General features: G+C 40.9%; 1 pseudogene; it reads right to left on the reverse strand.

Moving 5' to 3' along the window:
* LOC112106044 overlaps positions 1-19,070 on the reverse strand; it is a 223,149-nt pseudogene that overhangs the window by 48,270 nt on the left and 155,809 nt on the right.

Genomic DNA, 19,070 nt, shown 5'->3' on the forward strand with positions numbered 1-19,070 from the left:
AAGAACCCCTCTTACAAAAAATCAAAATTAAAAATCTACCATGCCTGTTTACTGACAATTGATGAATAATATTTAAATCAGACTGGGAGATAAACTAGTTTAATATATTCTACTAAATAAATAAGCATGCTGCTGTTATTAAAGGTAAATGTCCACAATAATTTTCTACTTGTGGAGTGTTATAAATGTAATTTTTATTCACATAACATGTTTAAAAATACAGCTAGATAAAATAAATATTGAGGGTGGCAGGAGTACCACCAATGGAAAGACTGGTAAAACCAACTTGCTAGTGTGTACAGCTCTATCTTTGACGGTCCTCAGAAATTATGGAATGCTGGTTTGAATCTTAAAGGTGATTGATGTGATTTGATTTATTCAGGATCATACCAGAAAATATCTGTTCAGAAAGTATTTCCACAGAAGCTTACACAAATGGCAGTGTTCTGTCACTCAATATATATTTCTAGGCATTCAGTAAGTTTCCTGCACAAATCTTTTGTGGACTGGAGCCTGTAAGCCAATCGATTCTAGCTGAACTTTGGCTTCAGCTTTTTTGAGTCCAGCTAAAAACAACGTGTTTGTCTCTTTGAAAAAATATCTGAAGCTTCTTGATCCATGCAGCAGCACACTGAAGGGTAACTATCACAATCATATTTCTGGAGTATCTGAAAAATGGAAAAGGTCACTCCACTGAAGCTGCCCTGGAAAACGCCTGGAGATCGAAGGAAAGGCTTCCCTTTGCTCACCCCTTAAACAGCTAAAGACAAAGCCCTCCTTCCGGTCCCAGGCAGCTGCAGCTCCTCTCCCCTATCAACTGCAAATAATGGACTTTTCTCTCTTGGCAGCCGCGAGAAATAAAACTCTGCTCCCTCCTCTCTCTGGCAGTTGTTTACAACCACTCCACACCAAAGTTCAATATTTTTAGGTATCTAAATATAATGCTGTCAGCCACTGTGAATAAAGGAGTATCATCAGGCTTGCAGACAACCGAATCCTCACCAAGCCTTGCAGAGGGTGGTGACAAGCCTTGAAAAGTGAACTGGAAAATAAGCCTTTCACTAGTTTCCCAGAAGGCTGATGCTGAAGCTCCTGGATTTGGCTCGGCCCTTTCTAGCATATAAATGTTCTTTATTCTTCTTCCTCCACCCACACTTAGCACTATTCCACTCCTCCAGACATACAGAGGCCAGGAATTGCAGGCTGTATACTACAAACCCAACATGTCCTTGCCATTGTTAACTGTTGCCATGTGCATCAGTATGGATATTTAGCTGGATATTTCTGCTCAAGTGCTCCCCAGCAGAAGTTCTCAAACTTTTTTGCTGTGTCCCCCTTTGGAGATTCATGTCCTATGCATGCCCCCCTCTTTCTCAGAAATTGTGTTTCCATGGATGCCTGGGGTCTAGCATCCCATCCCATTCCTCCCTGGCCAAGGACATGCTCTGGGTTGGCAGCCCCAGCAGGACTCTGAGCTGCACCCTCTTCTTGTGCCTCTGTCCCATAGACCCCCAGAGTCACACACAGGCCTCAGGCTCCTCCAGCCCTGGTGCAATCCCCAGCATGCATGAGCAAGAGCCTGTGTAGGCAGGAACTACTTCCCCAAGGGGAACATGCACATCGGCCTCTGGAGAAGCGAGCGAGCTAGAATGTCTCCCCCACCTCCCAAACAGAGAGAGGCCGCTCCCTTCTTTCCTCATCCCTCCTGCCTCCTTGTTCTTCCACAGCAGAAGCTGGGGCAGGAGACTCAGCTAGTGGGAGGAATTCTTATTTTATTGTAACCCTTCTGCCAGGTGGAGTCAATAGCAACCAGGGCCAGGTCCAATATCTAGGGTTTCCTTTTCCAGCTCGAGCCCCGCCAGCCGCCGTTCCGCTCTGCTGGCCGTCCTCCCAGCTGCCGTTCCGCTGGCTGCTCCACTGGCCACCCTGCCAGCCACTCCGATGCCCACAGTTCCCTTCTGCTGTCACCTGCTTCTCCACTGTGACCTCTGTAGGTCAGTCTCTTGAGGTTCCCCCGCAGCTCTATGTGATTTTCAGCTCTCAGTGATTGTCAGATCCTAATGGGGAAAATTCATTGTAGGGAAGAAACCCTGTTCCACAACAAGTGATTCCAGCTCTAATGATCACTTAACAAAATGAAAAGACTCCTAATGGAGCCCTACTTAGCTCTGTCTTTGAACAGTGGGGAGGGGCAGCTTAAACAGTGCCTGGGGCTCTGAGATAGAGCCCACACCTCCTAGCAGGGACACCTGTCCCCACCCCTGCTTACTTTCACAGTGGTCTGCATCTAAGCCCCTGGTTTAGCGGAGTTCATTTCAGTTGAGGGTGACCCCCTCAATCAGGACAGGCTAAGCACAGTTCTAGTGCCCTTTACTTATACAGTAAAGATAACATTTCACTACCCCTGTATTCAGATTTAAAATTTTTATTAAAGCTAATGTTAAAAAAATTATATAATACATAGGTTGAGAAAAGTGTCTGTACATCTGGGTATAGTGCTTAGTTTATCCACAAATACAAAGTTTGTTTTTAAAGTCATATGATACATAGAGTACATAATCAGCAATAACCCACATTTAGGTGAATAGATTTAGCAATACATTTTAGATATTAAAATCCGAATACTCAGGTATATCACTCATGAAAAGTTATTTAGAGAGTTGGTTGTGGAAAGCAAAATATACGAGTGGAGATTGTCCCTCAGTAATTGAGAATTAGGTAAGTTGTCCATTTAGAAAATACAATCTATGAGGAAAGTATTTCAGTTATTTTCCTGACTTATTTGTAACCCAACATCAACCAAAGTTGATCACTTTGGGCAACACAGCTCTGTCTGCTGGATACCTGGGCAGAGTAGGTATGTTCATGTAAATACAATCTGCTCCTGAAGTCTTTTCCCCTCTCCAGATAGTTGTCAGGGGAGAGCTCATTCACACTCTCTTACATCCTCAACAATAATTGGAAGAAACAAGAAAACATTCTTAATCAGTTACTTCCTTGCACCCCCCTGATAATCTCATCATCCCCCGCCCCCCCAGTTTGAAAACCCATACTCTACGATAAAAGAGTTGACATGTGATTTAATGTGTGATCGTTAGGTTTCAGTGTTATCCCACCTCTCTTAAAGACCTTGGTTCAAGCTCTGTATCTACAAATTTAAGGAATGCAAACCCAGCATCGATTTATATTTGGAGTAGGGTATTTCACAGGCATAAGGGTTAGGAGCTTCATTGATGGCAGATTAAATTGGGCAGAAAATGAGTGACACTAGCTGGGAAGAAAAAACAACCACTTAAACATGGTGTGGGTTGTGCATCACAGCTTTACATGTACACAGGAATATTTGAATACATACACATTTATCTGATTTCATATGCTGTTTTATTTCTCAGTCTGATCTACAGATATAAAAGCAGTATTTTATAGTAAGGAGAACATCAGATCTATGAATTCCACAAAAAAATCACTATGGAGTTCTTTACATTTCAGTAACTCATGACAAAATCCAGAGAATTTTTGCTTTAGGATTTGCAGTCACATTCAGTCAAAACCTCACCTATAGATAGAAGGCTATTAAGCATATTTGTATCTAGTAATTTGTTATTCTTTGTTTTAATTTGTGTGTGTGTTTTGCCCCTAAAAACTAAACAGAATTCATCAAGGAATAGAATGGAAGGAAATTTTTTTGTACTGAATATTATAAATGAATTGAACAAAGATTGCTAGTGTTTGTCATTTTCCTTATCTGTACACATGAATACGTTATATACTCATTTCCATTGCAAATGGTACATCAAAATGATCATAGCAAACTGAAATATATTGTACATTTCATTATTTAATTTCTTTGAAAGTATCACCCACAAAAATGTTCAGTTGTCCCTGTTCTTGAACTAAAGCTTTATGGCGCGATGAAAGACATAGAAGTGCTAATGGTGTCAGTCCAGAATAAAAACAGGCCACAAGCTTTGGAAAATTATTAATTATTTGTATTTAATTAGCTAGAGTCCCTAATCAAGTTCAGGGTCAGTTGTGCTAGGCACTGTACAAACACTTAATCACTCTGCTTGTAGGCTATATTCCTTTCCCTTTCTCTTTGTATGGCAAAGGTTAATCCAGATCTCAGAATGACATTCAAAAATACAGTAGGGAAAAAAAAATCCAATACAGATCATGGATTGGAGTTCTTCATCACAGTGTTAGGAAGGGCCCACCAATGAGAATAAGAGAAACAAGACTGGGGAATAAATATACAACAGGGAAGATAACCACACCCTTTTGGATCTAAATTAATTATTGTAAACAGCACATTGGACCAAACCCTGCAACCCTTACTCATGCACCCAATGAAATAAATGGGAATACTTGTGTGAGTAAGGACTGCTTATTTGCTTTACCAAGGGATTACATGATCAGGTTAATTTTTTGGAGGATTATTGGACAAATGTTAGAAAAACCAACCTCTCTTCTGAGACACTTTCTTTTGAAGTAAAATAAACAAACAAACAAACAAACAAAACCCCCCATGCACTAGATAATTTTGAGTTCAAATGTTCATTGCTCCTGGGTGTTTTTTAAAATTCCTTTTTAAAGCTAAATAGTCAAATCAAAATGGAGTGAAATGTTCATCTTCTGGTGTGTTTTATAGCTTGTTTTTATAACTTGCTTTGTTACTTAGAAATGTTACAGAGGCTAAAGGCAACTTTGTACTTAACTAGTCTTTATCAGTCCAAATAGGCACACACTCAAGTTTGTTGTTCTGTAATACTGCTGTGTTAGCAATTCCCTGAGTTTAATGTAAAATAATCACATTTACATGAAAGGGAATTTTTGGAGGGTGGCTGAGTTTGTTTGTTTTGGGGGGTGAGGGTGGGGTTGTTAGTTATTTGGAGCTTTAATTTTCAGGAAAAATTAAAGCTAGAAAAATTCACTGTTTGTTGCGGGAAGGAGTCCCTTTTCTCTGAATACTTTTATTCTAGTCACAGAAATTGAATCTTTTGCTATATTTGTTCACATTATGTTGTGGGGGTAAAGATGGTTTTAATAGTGTTCCTGTTACAGTGCAACACTTATGCACTGTATCAACCACAGTGGAATATAGCTAACTACTAGTTTAACTACTATCTGGTTAGTACAGAGATCCGGTCAAATAATAACCAAGCCTAGTTGGTCTACACTTATAGATATTTATGGTCAAGGACAAATATAATTTTCAAGTCTGAAATATATGTTGAGTCTCCAAATTTGGTTGCGGCACACTTCACCCATGAGGGGGAAAACCACAAAAGAAAACAGTCAATTCAAACAATAAAATAACCTATTTCAAACTTCTTTTGAATAACTGAGTTTCTCTGCTGCAATAGCAGAATGGTATTGTACATTTATTGGCTTGAGGCAAGGACTGGAGTTTTAGATCCACTTCACAATACACCTAAACTGTAAAACAGTTTCAGCATTTTAAAAGTGAAATAAGTCATTGTTTGAAAAGATCGTGGATGGTTGGCACCTATATTCTTGATCATACCAAGAGGTTGATAATGGGGAATAGTGAATAATGAATTGGAATTCATCTCCTCTCTCCTAGAGGCAAAAATTTTGAAGGAAAAAAAGAAAAAAAAGCAACCCCAAGTAGATTCAAAAGCCATAGAACCCTGGACTCGAAATATTTGGCTCATATAGTCCCCAGGTGTTTCACCAAGAATTCACACCATCTCCCTCCAATCAAAGTTAATAGGCATTTTGGATGTCCAAAGAATGAAGGATTGACCCTTTAGAAGCAATGATTTAAGGCCTCAGTGTTGCAAAATGCTGAACGCCCTCAGCTCCCATTGAGTTAGTTCAATGAGACTTGGCGATCTCAGCAGTCTCAGTAGTTCCCATTCCTGCACCCATTGACTTCAGTGGGAGTTTTGTCTAACTCAGAAGTGTAGTATCTGCCCAAACCTATTTTACAGATTCTATTTCTGTTCCAATTCTACTCTCATTTACCCACACGTGACACCACGGGCCTCCATGCAGTTGCACAGAGTAAGTCAGAGCTAAATTGGGCTGTCTATATTTTATAATAAAAACAACACTGAATATAATTCTGAACTTGTTCATAGTACTAAGCCTTTTACTAAGATCTTTTAATCTTTTGCACAGAAAAATAGAGTAAAAATAAGGAATTTTGTTCAAAGAAACAACACTATTGCACTGCCCCAGGATCAGCCCAGCAAGGTGATTGTTCATCTGCTTCAGGGAGAAAGTAAACTGCAGCAGGTCTACTCCTAGTGCAGTGCAGTGCACTATTCCCAGCAAGCCTGTACAGCTATGCTCCTTGGTGCATTGGAGAGTGGAGCTAAGGCTCTGGCCGGTCCCTGCCCCCCTACCACTCCCCTGTGCAAGGGGGGCCATAATGGTCCTGTACATTTATTTCCCTTCTCCTGTGCTGCCACCCTAGCCTTGCCCCTCCTTCTGCCCCCTAAATCACCAGGCTAACTGGGCACAATTTGGCCCTATGACAGCTGACAATATTACCTTACAAAGAAATGCTCAACAATACATAACAGGCTTGTACGACTGCATATTTACCTTAACAAATACATTTCAAACATTCAATTAGTTTACAGAATTATATTATGAATGCATTTATTTGTCTACTAGTAACACAGTAAAATGTCATTAAAAAAAACAAGAGAACAATTAGGAACATTAAACCCTTATACAAGCTCAGCAAATATGGCAGCAAGAGATCATCAACCTCTTTAGTGTGTGCTTTATTTAACTGGTTACTTTATTAATAATATTAAAAGTGCACCAGTTCAGAACCAAGAATCTTATAGCAAGTAATGCTACAAAATCTAGGTTTTCACAAACTGTGCTACATACAACACAGGGAGAAAAAAATGCCTGTTTTTAAAATATTGTAAAATAACAAGGCCCCAGATCAGGTTAAATACATACATCTTTTTGAAGTGCCACGTGGCAGGAGAGCAGATTGATAAAGGACAGAAGAAATGCTAAATATGCATCATGACAAACAGTGAAAAATTAAGTATTGTAACTAACATTAATTACACTCTTGTAAGATGAATAGGCTGCTCATCATTAATGAGAACGTATACCTTTGTCTAAGTTTCACATCTACCTGTGATAAATGTGCTAACGCTGATAAAATTCATCATAGTAACATTTGAATTAACAGCACACTAATAGATTGACATGCGAGTATGAATAAAGCATTTAATCATAAACACTGTACACACCCAAGAGCAAATTTTCTTTTATGCATATATCAAACAAAATGGGATGAACATTACAATCTTATTTTCGGTTATATTGAGATAACCTCACATTATTGCCCTAAATATTTATAATCCAGACTATTAGATAGTTTGGACAGAGTACACTTGTAGGAGAGATTCGGGCGGTTTAATTATAGAGCAATGATCATCTCTGAATAGAAAGGGTGGGGCTCAATACAAAATACCCAGTGACTCTTTCTCACATGACAGGGAGGGAATATTCAGACATGCCTCACGTTGGGCCAGATCCAGCTCCTACCGAACTCTGTGAAGCCTTGTCTACGCCCAGGGTTTATTTCAAACTACCTTTAGTTTGTGCAAATTAAAATGACTTACATCCACACAGCGCAATTCTTGACGTGTATTAACTAGCCAGTTAATATGTATTCTATGATCCACTTTGAAGGTGGTTTAATTCATTGTGTATTGGGTTAATGCAGACTATTGTTCACAGGGGCACAGCTCTACCTTGCATTAGCTTTGGCAGCCTTCCAAATGCCATCATACAATGCTTTCCATTATGCCAGGACTGGCCTGTGTTCACCTGTGTGCCCTGCACTGCTCTAGAGTCATCCTGACCAGATGTCGCCTCCCCATTTAAATGTTGGCACAAAGCCAAGATTGGTCCATTTGTTGCTGCACACCCCTGGAGTTGTATATATTCTACATTGCTATTGCAGCACTATAGCACACCCTGTGCAAGCCCAGGAGCCGTGCAGAGGGCCTGGATCTCCTATCCCCCTGGGGAGAGGTAAGGGTGGAGGCAGCCCTTGCCAGGAAACACAGAAATACAGATGTGTAGGAAGCAATATCTAAGGGACTGGATGAGAAGGGTCACTTCCAGGACCCCATGCTATGCCAACCCAAAGCAAAGAGACTCAGAAACACTTATAAGAAAACCAAATACAAAACCAGGCTCTCCAGCAGTGCTCCTATTGAGAGTCTTTCCATTGATTTTAATAGAAGTTTGATAAGGCCTACTGCCTATTTAAGTCATTGGGAGCCTTTCCATTCTTGGTTCCTCATAACTCCACCCCCACTCATGCTTGGCTTGGCCTATGTAGCAGGGGACTGACCTTTTCCTGCCCACAGAGAATGCAGGCTTATCTCCAGACTCTCTGCTTTCAGTGATTTCCTCTTTGTCATCTGCTGGCACCTCTATACTGCACAGGTGTAGCTCCCAGTTCTTCCACCAGCTCTAGAGGCAGCTTTAGGGGGTGAGAGCTGGAAGCCAGCTGCTAAAATTGAGAGAAGTAGCTGACAGGCAGTAGTGGGAAGGGCAGTCTGACACGTAGTCCTGGATCAGTGACGGGGACAGATGTTTTCCAGGGATGGGTTCCAAACCTGGGCTTGTCCTGACCAAACCAGGCATATTAGCAGGTGGCTTCCCTTCTCTTCCCCCTGCCCCACTTACTAGAAGGATCTGTGCATGCGGTAAGCCAAGGAAGAGGGGGAGGCAGGATGGTTTGATGCCTCTGATATGTTTGTGCTCTGTTGGAAATGGAACAGATACCATGGGTGGGTGGCTGCTTTAAGAGAAGGTAGACAGTGGCTTAAAAGGAGCCACCAGCCACTGTCTGCTCTCCACAGAGAACTTCTGCAGTGAGAGCAGGAGTCTGGCAGTTTCTCCACACCAAGTGCTCCTCTCCTCCAATCCATGTGGGCTATTCCAGCTGCTACCACTACTCTCTTCCCCTGGTCTCATGCAGGGCAAAGACAGGATGGGGAGAAGGCAGCCACTGGAGTTCAGAGCCTCTCTTTGTTTTTCCACAACCTGTCCTGCACACAGAGTGATATCAGCAGCCACACACAGCTGGAACCACTGCTGGAGAGGTCTCCTGCGTCCTACAGGTTGGGAACCACTGCCCTATGTACTGTACATTCCTACAAGAAGAAAACTTGCATTCCTCATTGTCCAGTGCATTACGGCATCCCACTGGAATTCCACCTCGCAGCACAAGTATAACCAGAGCAACGGGTTTCTCTCTTCTCTGTGGGTGAAGACTGAGGCACACAGAGTAACTCTCATTAATGCTAATCACATTTAGCTACATAAATCCCTTGTCCTAGAGCAATAAAACCAGTGATTACTTATTAAAAAGTTTGAAACGTTCTGAACTTTCAATTGGCATATTTAAAACATGCTATTTAGTGAAATCACTAATAGCAACAATTGGCCCCTCACCAAACCAACAGAGGCAGTGTCAAAGCAAAGTCCATACACAGAGTAAGCATAAAAAATTATTTCAACATTGCTAATGTGGAGCTGTTCTATCCACTCATCTGATTAAATATAATTTACTGCAGGTTGTTCAAACAATACAAGGGCATTGGTGAGTTTTTTGAACCGTTAAACAGAGGTTTCATATACTTCAATTTCAACCCTGGCCCAACTTCTGCCGCTTGTCCACCCAATCTCTGCCCCCTCCTCCAGGGGAGACTCTGGGGCCATGGAGTGCCCTCGGTAGAGTTTGGAGCATGGTAAGACTGCCACACCGAGACAGCTAATCCCACCGCTTTGATCAGAAAGGGAAGATCCATGAGGGGACCTACGGGAGGATCACCAGGCCAATGGAATACTAGTGAAAGTGAGTGAAGAATCGTGGCCTCCCCCAACTCTTGCGGTCTTCCCAGCATCAAGACTGCTTACTTTGGCTTTGAGCACGATATAGTTGGCAATTTCACCCTCCAAACTGTTTACACTACCACTACAAAAGGCTAGAGCAGAGCATGCATATAGTCTAGCAGCCAGAATGCAGAACTAAACGCTAGGGACTCCTGAGGTCTGACTACACTTACAAGGTCAAACCCCTCCAAATAAAGAAAGATGGTAAAGTTACCACTTTGCTTGAATCTAGATTTACAGATAATCTATGACATTTTTAAAAAAACATTTTCTCATATACTTTATTATGACTATTGACAAGAAGTGAATTCTTTTGCATTTTCAGAAGAGTAGGGCTGAAAGAAAGGAAATTTTTAAACTCTAAACTGAACAGATTAATACTAGTTTAAAATCTATCTTGTGGACTCTAATGATATTAATAACCCAAGCACAGAGTCTGACGGTGGCTAAAGATTTTGTACACACAAATTCTGGGTTGAACTGTGGGTCACTAAGATAATCTTTTTTTATAGTCTTAACAGTGATTTCTCAGGTGTGTTCCTTATCAAAATGTACAAGATTTTGGAGGAAACCGTTTACCTAGAAAACAAAGAGAAAACACTGTGAAGATGTATTAATCATGTAGTACAGGAAACTCGAGGAGCTTTTAGCACCAGCCACAAAGCACCAGCCCAGTAGATCTGGGTCAGTTTGCAACTGTATTTCCACATATGCAGCCAGTACTTAGAGAAGGTCTGGGGAGAGTGTCATATTCACAGTTCAGCTATGAGAGTGAAGCAAACAGAGATAAATTACCAACACTTAAGAAACTACACAAGGGCACTTAGTGGAAGCCCTTTTTCATAAACCTCCAGGTATATCCACATACTAGAGACTGATAACAAATGGCTTGAATCTACTTTTGTTAATCATTTTGAATGTTAACTTAGATAAAGATTTCTTATTTGTGGAAACCTATTCTTCTTTCTAAACATTCTTTTCATTGAGGTTAATCATGACCTGAATATCCAGGTTGACCCCAAACAAACTTCCTCTTCCTTTTCCATGTTATCAAACGGATCTATCATGATCCATAAATGTTGTACATGGCAAATTTAGCTTGAGACATCTGACTAGTGAGAAACAACAGATAAGTTAATAAAGAGAAAATAAAAACAAAAATCCCAAATGAGTCCAAATGGATTGTTTTGTATATTTTTTCTGGCTTTGTATTTTTGCATGTTTATGGGGGGAAATCTTTATGAAAAAAAAAAATTAAAATAAGAAACCTCCCTCTGAAATTAATGGGAGTTTAAATGAGTCTGGCTGGCAACACATGGCTCATAGTGTCCAATCCTGCTGTCACTCCACATGAGGAATTCCCATTGAAGTCAATGGGAGGTTAGTGTTCAGGAGGACTGTAGGATAGTGTTTTCCCCTGGCTCCTATTACTATTTGCAGATGGGTAGTGCTGCTTTTTTAAACTCACATTACTAAGTATCTTGGGCATTAGACATGACCTTTTTGTGCAGGCCTGTTCTTTGATCTCAACAAGTCTTTTGGGTAATCTAGCAATTTGCTAACAACAGCCTCAAAGAAAAATAACACAAAGCTTTCATTCTACATGCAAGCTATGCAAATACAGTGTCTCTCAATGATGTGTTTCATAATCACAGCTTTAAATGTCTATGATCATGGAGGTATTCTAGCTGTTCCAGAATACAGGAATATATTTCATCTCTGGAGAAGATCAATATTTAATCCGGGTAATGACTGATTCACTAACATGAACCCTACTTGAAACTGAAAATAATGTATTTTCCTTTTATTCACTGAAGTTTGTTGTTATTGTTTTATAATGAATAATAAGAAACCAAGGTAACTAAATATTTAAAGTTCATTACTTTGCAAAAATGTAATTTATAAATGCTTAATCTAAACGGCCTAATGGTCAATCATTAACTCAGTATTATATAACAACATGACTCAGTTTATTCTCCCAGTTGATAAACAACTTTGTAGCAAAACAAACTGAATCTTCCAAGTAGTCAGATGAATAACCAAAGTGATAGAGCTGGATGCAGAAAGGTTAATAATTAATAATTCTGGCTAGACTTAAACTCTGAATATACAGTAGTCTAATGACATAGTCGTCTTACTTGGGGTTTTAATCTGCATAGGGCCGAATGCCCTCCACTCCCACTGAGAACCTTGTGCAGCACTGGACTCTAAAGGCATGCTTCTGAAAGAGAAAACTATTTAGCAGCTATTGAGGGATGATTATAAGATAAGCTCTTGAAAAGTCCACCTATAGTCAGGGCTTTCAGCAATTTTATGACTAAATGGTCAGACAAATAGGCTAATGATTTTACCTTTACATTCCAGCACAGGTAGCTTTGTATAACTACCATCCATTTTCCATTAGTTCATTTGTACTGGAGGATTTTGGTAATATTTTTGGAGGACATGGTTGGTGACATTAAAGGAGGCTGAAACCTGAGCTGGAGCTCTCCCACTCCCAAATAACAGACAGACTCATACCTAAGTGGTTCAGTGTCACCAGTGTTCTAAGCTACTTTAGCTTTTGAGTTGAATAAAAGCAAACTGGAAAATTCTATTCTGCATGTGTGAAACTTCCCAGTGTCACCATTCTTCACCTCAAAACTACCAAATGATTTTTTTTCATGATTGCTTAGTAGCTTAGAAGTCCATAAGATTAACTCAAGCCAAGTCTGATGCATCTACTTTCTAACTACCCACAACACTTCTAATTACGGCACAAAGGGAAGAGTATTTTCTCTCTCACACTCGCGCATATAGCCCTAGCTCCAAAACCTCTGATTTTGCTCAGACTCGTCAGAAACATTCACCTTTGGATCAAGAAGGGAAAATTTCAGCTTCACAGAATTAGTATGGAAAAGTTATGCACAACCGGAAAATAGGATACAGAACGGAAGTTGGCACACAATCTTTATGCACTATGCTAGTCTGCTACACGGGACTAACACAACTTCCTTCACAATCACACTTCCGTCATCCATTCATAGGCATCCACTGTGTCATCTTGCCCTACTCTCAGCATATACTACAGCTTACCCCATTGGTAGGAATGGTGCTGCCACAGTGTTTATGAAAATTAGATAAGAAATTTGCTAGCATCCATAAGGAGTTCCCGTTGCCTATACACCTTTGTGCCTTCTGCGCTTTCAGAAGTATTTGTCCCATACTTTTTATGAGTGTGAGGTGCAAACAGAATTCTTTCTCTAACATATATCAAACTTAATACCCCGATTTAAAAATATATCATCAATGAAAAATCCCCCTTCCTCCAAAAGTTCTGTAAACAAAGCCTCAATGGAATAACTACTATACAGATGTTTATAACAAGCAGTTTTAAAGATGTTGGGCCTCATCCTACAGCCTCTATTTAATCAAAACTCCTGAAGGCTGACTGAGGATTGGGCCCATAAGCAGTAGTCAGTGCATTCATACTGTCCCATGAGACAAGACTTCCACTTTAGTGCTGTGCTGATGCTTGACTGGGCCATAAAGCTTTAGGATGCAATGCTGAGGCCAAACCTTTGATGCTTGACGCTACTAACTATATGAAATTCATCAGCATGATAAGCGTTCCTCTTATGCAATATCAATGGCTGCCTTTCTCATATAGTATGAAATTAATCCTTCACCAACTGCAACTGTTTTGCAGTCACTGTATCTTAGTTCACTAGACTTGCAGACAAATTGACAGGATGTGTGATAGGGGAAGCTGGAGAAGGCAATCTGGCATAAAGGAAATGAGACACGGTGAATGGGCATACCACAAGCCTCCCTCTACCTCCCTCTTTAGGGTGTCAGCAATGCTCTCACCAGTCCTGCTCAGCAAAATGATGAGAGTTAATACCCTCTTAGCCCCAAACACAGTGAGTGGGGGTTATTTTCCTCTTGACACATGTGCATTACTTATGGAATTACAGACATCCAAATCAAGTTGAAAACATAGAGCACAATGAGGGGTAGATAACCCCAGCACCTCCCCTTCTGGCTTTATTTGTTGACAGTATTTGACAGCCAACAAGGTTAAAATATTCGTAAGTTTCAAGGGTGCAGATGCTTGAACTAGTCCAGTCTGAACTAGTCTGATAATGACAGCCTTAGCTAGAGCTGTCACAGCACTACATTAAAAGTACATATTAGACTGAATTTTTGTTTAGGTTCTTTTGTAGCAAGAAGACTTTTCTACAGTACTCATCACTGTAGAATCTGGACTTGCAATTTACATCTTGGAGTCTACATTTAACAAGTATATTATTGGGAAATTGTCAAATATGTCCTATCATTTTTAAGAAATAAAACAGTAAAGGTGTCTGTAATTTATCCTGAAACATTTTCTGAATTCATTTGACAAACTCCTGACTTTTCTGTGATCTTTGGCATTTGCTGCAAATATCAGCCAGCACACAGCAATAAAGACTTACTGGGACTGTTCCAATACATAATACTTCTAAACATTCTAACACATTGCTACCTTATTCATGTACATCTTTGCACTCTTCCAGCTTTGATCCTTTGGAATTTTGTCTCTGGGAGACAAAAGGACCAGAACAGCAACAGTCACTTTGGTTACAAGAGCAGGTGGGTTAGGGAAAGTTCTCAACTCAGTCAAATTGAACTAAAACAACACACGAAGGTTACAGCTATGAATTGTATCAATGACAGCTCCGGAACTGCAAATCAAGAGAAAAAATTCTATTCACACCAGTTTAGAGGAGTGAAGCAGAATTGTTACCCTGTGTAGAGTGGTTAAGGCAGCATTTGTGGCAGTAAGAGCAGGTCCAGCTTTGGCAAGATCATCTTCAGAATCTTGCTTCTGCTTTGTCACTTCTGCTTGAATCGCAGCAACCTGGAAAACATCCCACAACCAGTTCCAAACCACACTGTGATGTTGCTGCAGGGTAAACAATGTCTGGAAACAGACATATTTATGGTTAATTTCAGCCAATGAAATCCTATGACTTGGTATGCACAGGTGCAAATGAGGGCAGAATTTATCCCTTAATTTCAATGTCTAGGTTTTATCAATTAGCTAGGTTTATTGTATTTGGCATACTTATCTCTCCACAGTCTAAAGGATACTATATCTGTATAAAAGATACAAGCTGTATAAATGATTTGCTTAATTAAAAACACCATTATGCTGGCATTCAAAAATTTTCCAGGATAGCACTTAAGCCAGAGATGGGGTACATAACGAGCACCAGAAACAAATATGATGAATCTCAGGCAAATGATCGTGATGGTCTAGATGATCATGATGGTCTCATAGACTCATAGACTTTAAGGTCAGAAGGGACCAGTATGGTCATCTAGTCTGACCTCCCGCATGATGCAGGCCACAAAAGCTGACCCACCCAATTTCCCTTATCTCAGCTGTTGAAGTCTCCAGATCGTGATTTAAAGACTTCAAGTTGCAGAGAATCCTCCAGCTTGCGACCCCTGCCCTATGCTGCGGAGGAAGGCAAAAAACCTCCAGGGCCTCTGCCAATCTACCCTGGAGGAAAATTCCTTCCCGACCCCAAATATGGCGATCAGTAGAACCCCGAGCATACAGGCAAGATTCTCCAGCTGGACCCACATTTTACCAGCGATGGCACGTTATTGCCTAATTGACTAAAATCACGTTATCCCATCAAACCATTCCCTCCATAAACTTATCTAGCCTAATCTTGAAGCCAGAGAGGTCTTTCGCCCCCACCGTTTCCCTCGGAAGGCTGTTGCAGAATTTCACCCCTCTGACGGTTAGAAACCTTCGTCTAATTTCAAGCCTAAACTTCCCCACGGCCAGTTTATATCCATTCGTTCTCGTGTCTAAAATGGTCCATTCTAAGTCTATGAATGTGTATTGCAAACAAACAGGTTTTAGGTAACGGAATGAGGCAGATATATGATATATGTAAAATACTGAATTCCCTAACATTTCACAGCTTCCATCAACACCCCCTGGATACACAATATGAAAGAATAGAAAGGGGCAGTGATGACAGCTGTCACCAGCATCAACAATCCTAACAAGCATCTGGCATATCAATCGAAAGGAAGACGAATGATTTGATAGCATTAATCACAACTGGTCCCCCACCAGATGCCATGCCAAGTCACTTGAATTTGTGCTCAGTACCAATTGTTCACTTGCTGGACATTTGGATGTGCATGCTTCTTTGTGGATACAATCATAGTAAAAAAGCTGAAATAAATCAATGCAACGTTGCTTTCGCTTGGATGTAAAGGCAATCGTAAATGAGTTAAAGTTCAAAGAACAGGAGTAGAACAAATACTACTTGTTCCTAAACATTAGCTGGTAAATACCACATGCAGATGGGAGGGGAACGATGTCAGGCCTGACCCAAGGCAACGATCTTCATGCTCTTGGAAACCACATAGGTGAGGGCACATGAGAAGGAGATGGGATGCTTCCCAAAGTCCCCAGCTACTCTGGGCAAGACAGGACAAATAAATAGGAAAGGCTCAGGAAATCAATCCTGCTTCATGGTTTAACTGTTACTATAAAGACAGTGCTGTAGGGGCAAAAGGTCTTGCTAGAATCTTTCTGATGGACGTATAAAACTCCAGTCTGTGCTTGTCACAGGTAAAATCTCTTAGCTAATGAATTAGTCCTAGTGAAATAACAAGGTAAAAGTGTTTTGCCAGTCTGAGACTAGATTAGGATTTGTTAGCAGGGACTCTTCACATGGGACACTCATGTTACTAACAAGTCTGTGAGATTGATTCCCCCCAGCAAGAGGTGGGTAGCAATTGCTCCCACATGCATCAGATGGGGCAGCAACAGCCCAGCCTGGCTCAACATTGAGAGAGGCAGTAGATGTTCTCTTCAGGGAAGGCAGCTTTAAAACATGGTCAGGGCTCTGTAGGAATCCCACCAGCAGATGTTCTGCAGGAAATACACTGAGTGTGCTACCCATGCCATCTCCCAAGTAGTGCTACCTGCTTTTGGAGCTGCACTGGCCAGCTCTTGGCTCCTTGGCAATGCAGGCTTTGAGGGTGCCTTGAACCACTGGGATCCCCTGCTCTCCCTCAATTTGGACCTTCCACTATTGGGGCCCACAGCCTGGATTTTGCCAGCTAGAGTCAATCAAGCTCTATATACGTATGCATACGCATGTGTGTATATTTGCTCTGGTATTTTACATGTGTTTATATGAGAGATCAGCTCAGTCTTGTTTTTATTAGGCGTATATATACCCTCTGCTCCTCATCATCCACTGTGGCTTTTTCTTTGCTATTTCTGTCTATTGTCCTATTTTGACAGTGAGCACCTCAGTGTCGCTGCTTCTCAGATGAAGTTCTATCGCTTGAACAGCAAGTTTAGACTTCAGATCTTCCACCAAATTATTACAAGAGAGAACTGGTAATTAAGTTTTAACAAGATTTAAATTATATTAAAAACAGACAGCTAAAAGGAGAGACTGCTTTGGGCTTTATAGTAAATTTGTATAATTATTTTTAGTCCTCTAGAGGATGCATAATTATGTTTCTGTATTTATAAAAATACTGCCCCGGAGGTACCAAAATGAATTTTACAGTCTGTTGATTTGCATATTAATGTTCCTCTTGTGTCAGATATTTTCCTAACAATGAAATGTTCACAACCACTTTCAAAATGGCCAAAGAACTTTACAATATTCCTGCCCTGGTTTTGAAAAAACTGCTCTCTAATGAAAAAAAGGAGGGAGAACAAGATACCATGGTGATAGGCATGGAATAAAAACCCAGAAAAATAGATAGATAGTGGAATGTATAGAGAACTATATCTATACCAAAACTATAGAGAACATACAAGTGTAAAGTTTAATTCCATCTCATGATTTAATGTTTTTGGCTCAGTTTACTTTTGTGCATGTGTAGCTAAATATTTAGGCCCAGATCCACAATGGTACTTAGGCACCTAGACGCCAGACTTAGGTGCCTCAGTCTCATTTTTAGGCTCCACTGACATCCACAAAACCCACACTTGGCTGCCACGTAACCCTATAAGCATCTAAATTTTTGCTCTAAGAGTTTCCTAGGTGCCTACATTTCTGCCTCTGGGCATGTGCACTGCATGCCTTGCTCTATGCATCCAGACACCTACTGAAGCCCCAGAGCGAGCTATGAGTCAGGCGGAGGAGCATGGGACCTGAGCTGGTAGGCATACTCAGAGGCATTCAGCATCTAGCTGGTGGTGCTGGCAGTGCCCACCTTTTAACTTTAGTCCAGGGTTAGAGCACTCTCCTGAGATGAGGGAGATGCCTGTTCAAATCTTTTCTTCCCCTCAGGCAGAGGGGAGGAATTGGACCTAGTGTCCCACATCCCAGGTGAGTGCTCTAGCCACTGAACTATGGGATATTTTGATGTGAGGCGCCCTCAGTCTCCCCCGTTGAAGCTGTTGCACTTTGGATAAATACTTAAAGACTCACTGGGTGATAGAGAGAGAATGACTGTGTAGCCTGGTGGTCTGGGCACCCATCTGGAAGCTGGGAGACCCCGGGTCCAGTACCCCTGCTCCAATGAGTCTCATTATTTCCCCACAGTGGAACAGCATCAAAAGGAGAGAGAGAGAGGAGACCCACATCAAAATATCCCAGAGCTCAGTGGTTAGAGCACTTGCCTGAGAGGTAGGAGTCTCTTGTTCAAACCCTATCTCCCCTACCATGGATGCCTTCCAGTCTGAGGAGATTAAGGGGGACACAGACTTTACTTGTTGCTGCCTCAAAATGGTCTTTAAAAACTAGGATAGCAATGGTGAAGGAGGGAGCTCTGAACCAACACACTATTTGCACCACCAGAGCAATGGCAGAGGGGCTCTGGGTCAAGCTCTAGAGCCACATGGATAAATGTGAACTTTGGTATTCCAAGAAGAGATCAGGAACGGTCAGGGTCCAAAATGCTCTACACTGGAAATCTCCTCTTTAAATTTTCAAAAGGGACTCACCACTGGCCTCCACTCCCTGCTTATTTTTGCCTGTTACTTTATAAAACATTCATTTTTATGTCCATAAGAGATTTTCAAAGACACAAACTCTAACTCCCATTGAAAGTTAATGTCACTTGGGTGCTTATCTGCACTTTGTGCTTCTGAAAATCTCCCACTTAAAATATAGATTTTTAAAAAACAGTAATAA

Source organism: Terrapene carolina, unplaced genomic scaffold (genome assembly GCF_002925995.2).
Source record: "Terrapene carolina triunguis isolate 2854851 unplaced genomic scaffold, T_m_triunguis-2.0 Scaffold62, whole genome shotgun sequence".
NCBI lineage: Eukaryota > Metazoa > Chordata > Testudines > Emydidae > Terrapene > Terrapene triunguis.